This window comes from Cynara cardunculus, unplaced genomic scaffold, assembly GCF_001531365.2.
Source record: "Cynara cardunculus var. scolymus isolate 2C unplaced genomic scaffold, CcrdV1 Un_Scaffold_2708, whole genome shotgun sequence".
Lineage (NCBI taxonomy): Eukaryota > Viridiplantae > Streptophyta > Magnoliopsida > Asterales > Asteraceae > Cynara > Cynara cardunculus.
This window is the reverse complement of record NW_020201193.1, coordinates 1-4,180: the sequence shown is the minus strand read 5'-3', so window position 1 is coordinate 4,180 and position 4,180 is coordinate 1.

The window sequence follows — 4,180 nt, the reverse complement described above, 5'->3', positions numbered from 1 at the left end:
GCAAATCCTGGGACTGTGACAGAGATCGCTCTTGATCTAGTAGGACGATTCGACATGTTGTTTGTCGCACTCGGTTGTTCGGTAATAATTTTGTCATATTTTATAATTATTGTCATAATTTTATGTTCTGAAATTACATTTTTAATCTCGTTCATCTGCAGATTCGATCGTTTCTAGGACACATGAGACCGCTTCTTGTAATGGACGGTGCCCATCTGAAGGGGCCGTATGTTGGCACCATGTTCTTAGCGGTCGGCATGGATGGAAACAATGGTATCGTACCCATTGCAATGGGAGTGGGGAAGACAGAAAGTGGCACGTCATGGACATGGTTTTTACGTAAGCTTAGGCAGTGTATCGGTGATGTGCCCAATTTAACCTTCGTCACCGATAGGGCTGCCTCTATCGACCTGGCCATACGAACTGTATTTCCTTCAGCGCACCACGGACTTTGTTGTCGACATCTGAGCCAAAACCTCCGCCTAAACTCTACTAAAGAGAAAAGAAAACGATGGATTTTCTGGGAGGCATGCAAATCTTACCGGTTGTCGGACTTTGAAGCTACTATGGATTTGATGCGACACAGTCTACCTAGAGCCACTCAATATCTTGAGGAAGTTGGCTACGCTAGATGGGCACGATCACACTTCCCTGGATTGCGTTACAGTGCAATGACGTCAAATAGTGTTGAGTCCGTCAACTTAGTAACGCGGTTTGCACGCTATCTTCCGATAACAATGTTAGTTGAATTTTCTCGGCCGATATTACAACAATGGTATTTCATACGTCGACATAACGGAGGTAAATTCAACCAGCCTTTGACTATATGTTTGATTATTTAACATATGCTAATGATATCAAATATCTGCACCGCAAATGATGAATGTCGTGACTCCTTGGGCGAAGGCCAATTTAGAGAAGAGAATACATATGAGCGCAAATTGGAAGGTATATCCCATTAGCAATTTGTTGTTTGAAGTTGACGACCGTTATAAGAAAGGAACGTGTGATTTGCATGCTAAGACTTGTATATGCATGCAATGGCAACTTTCTGAAATAGCTTGCGGTCATGTGATTTCTGTTGCTCGAAGTTTAGATATTCAAGACTGCAGTCAATACTGTTCTGTTTGGTTCAATTCCGACTCTTACCGTGCAACATACGAGGAGGAAGTCATTCCCCTTCCACCAGAAGCTGAATATGTGTTGCCCAATGAACGTTTGACCGTCCTACCCCCTCCCTTGGACATACAAAACTCAGGCAGGCCACGCAACCGTGATCGTATCCCGTCACGAGACGAGGAACCAATAGTGAAAACTTACAATCGATGCGGCCAGAGTGGACATTTTCGATATAACTGTCCGAGTCCGATGCCAGCTCCTAGGCCGACGCACGGAAGTTCAAGTAGTCATCGAAGATCAGTTAGTCATCCAAGCGATTATGGTCCGTCTGAACCTGATACTACACAAGACTATGTATTTGATACTTACGATTTAAGTAAGTAAATGTACGATTTTTAAGTGTACTTTTGTTGTTTTAATGGGAAATGGAAGTTTGATTTAGAAATGCATGAACATTAACCATCAATACATTGACGAAAAGACTGAAACAACACCATTCTGACATAACATTAAACTAAAAAAACATCAACGACAACAAAAACATTAATACATAACATTCATGTTAGTTTCCTTCTGGGTAAAGTTGTTTGCAAGACTCAATCCAGTACTGTTTTTCATTGATCATTTCTTGCATCACTGGTACCCCTTCGCGATGTCTTTCACAATTTTTTCCTCGGCTCTAATCTCCTTTTGCAATTGCTTGATTGCTTTTTTCTTCTCTTCAATAGATTTTTCGTGTTTGTTTTGTTTCTCCTTGTTAGCCCACCAGTCATCGGTGATCTTCTTAATCTCGGCTTCGGCCTTTTCAATTGAAGCCTTCATCCTTGTAGGCATTGTTTGAGAAGACGATGGGTTTCCAGCCATTTCTTTCTTGTATCAGATTTGATATGAAGTTGTGATATATGATTTCACAAGGAATCCCTTTTATACACTTTCGAGACTTAGGATTTAAATAAGTTGGTCTAGTAGCTGGCATAGTGTGGTCAAATTCGGTCATGAACCTGCATGACTTGTTAAATCGTCTCTGACATAAAGTTTACAAGATTCCTCCTGGCACCCTGACCTGTGAACCTACCAATTCACTGTCACAGCCTACGATTTAATAGCTGGCATGGTGTGGTCAAATCCGGACTGTAATCTGGCATGACTTRKTAAATCGTCCCTGACATAAAGCTTACAAGATTCGTCAATAAAGCTTAAAAGATTCGGCCTGGGAAAGCCTGACCTATAACCCTACCACTGTACTATCGCCCCCACTTTTTGCCTCGATTTTGGTGAATGTACCCTCAGGGCGATCCATTTTATGAGTTGTTAAATCATCGCTGACATAAAGCTTACAAGATTCGTCAATAAAGCTTAAAAGATTCGTCCTGGAAAAGTCTAACCTATAACCCTACCACTGTACTATCGCCTCCCTCAGGGGCGATCCAATTTTTTAAATTTATTTTGACCTTATTTTGCAAAAAAAATATAAGCTTCTTTGTTGGTGTCAAATGTTCCAATAAAATGAGTTGTTGCTAGAGCACATATTACTGGCTACGTTTTCCTGTTTTCTTTATAACAATGGATGGAAGCTCGTCCAGTTGTAATTTTAAAGTTCCAACAACGAATGAGGAGTGGGAGAGGCTTGGAGAAGAATGGTGGAGAAGTCAACTACCTGAAAAAATGCCCGATGATATGAGAGAGGCTATCAAGGACTACGAACTGGAATTGGATATACTACAGCAAAAACGTGCGGACCTTGGTTCAAAAAAGGAGAAGATTGAACATGAGATGAGCGAGCGAACGAGATGGATTGCTGATGCAAAACAACAGATTAAGCAACAACAGTGCTGGATTGCTGATACACGAAAGAAAATCAAAGAGGCGGAAAACCTGAACCACGAGGCATGGTTCGAGCTTGCATGTGGGAAGACTAGAAGACACATTGGGTGGAATGAAGAGGACATTAAAAAAAAGACTAAAGCAATAGAAAAAATTAAGGAACTCTATCCGCATGACAAAATTTAGTATTATCGGGTAAAAAACTTATTGTGGTCAAAGTTACTGGTTCGATCTTTTAAAATGTATTGTACTGAAATGATGATGATGTGACAAGTCCCCTTATGTTTTTCCAATAAATAACCTTGTTTTCCATTACAAACCCACTAAAAAAAGTTGGATATCTTTTTTTGTGATTGCGATGGTGTTGTTCATCAAGACGAATGTAGGATAATTGTCATTTACGCTTTCTTATTATCGAAGAACATTTCATAAAATAGTGCAAACAATGTCATTTACAAKGAATAAATAAATTTATTATTTGGATTAAGCAAAACGCGTTGAATATAATATCGATGTCATACGTTGACGAAACATCATTGCCTGAACGTCGGTAGGCGTATCACAATTGACCTGTAGTCCTTGCGACAATTGCTCAACAAACATGCAGTAGGAAACCACACAATCGCCGAGCGGTCCCATCTGTCGTGGCGTGTCGTCCGAATGAAATATGTTAAYAGTCGGTATGTTAATGTTGTCCATGACCCTTACATAATATTCTATTTCTATTAGGAATTCGAGGATGGACTGCTGCAGCGTGTGGATGATTGTCATGGTCGCTTGCTTGAACATGTGCGTTGGACAAGTATCGTATACGGTCAAATGCCATGACCTCAGGTCGAGCTCCCCGGTCACCCAATGAACATTCGGTATGTTAATTGGGATGAATACCTGGAGAAATAAGTGGTGAATAACAATTGATAAATAAAATATCTTATGTACGGAAAATAATTGAAGCCGTATTCTACCGACCCGGTCCACGTCTCGCCATGACGGAAATGGCTCTTGTCTACCATTGCCCCATATCTTCTGCGACCTAGGCCCAAACCGTTCGTTGGATAAATTTGGTATCCAACACGACGGCATGATGGTCCAACGGTCTGTTGGTCGCCTCTGTTGGAGAAGATAGATGGTCCACGCGTCAAGATGCTAAAAATACAAAACAATGAATCAATTATAATTAAATGCGAAAAAAATAGATTTTTTCAACTTATACAAATTTGTGTAATTCTCATACTTC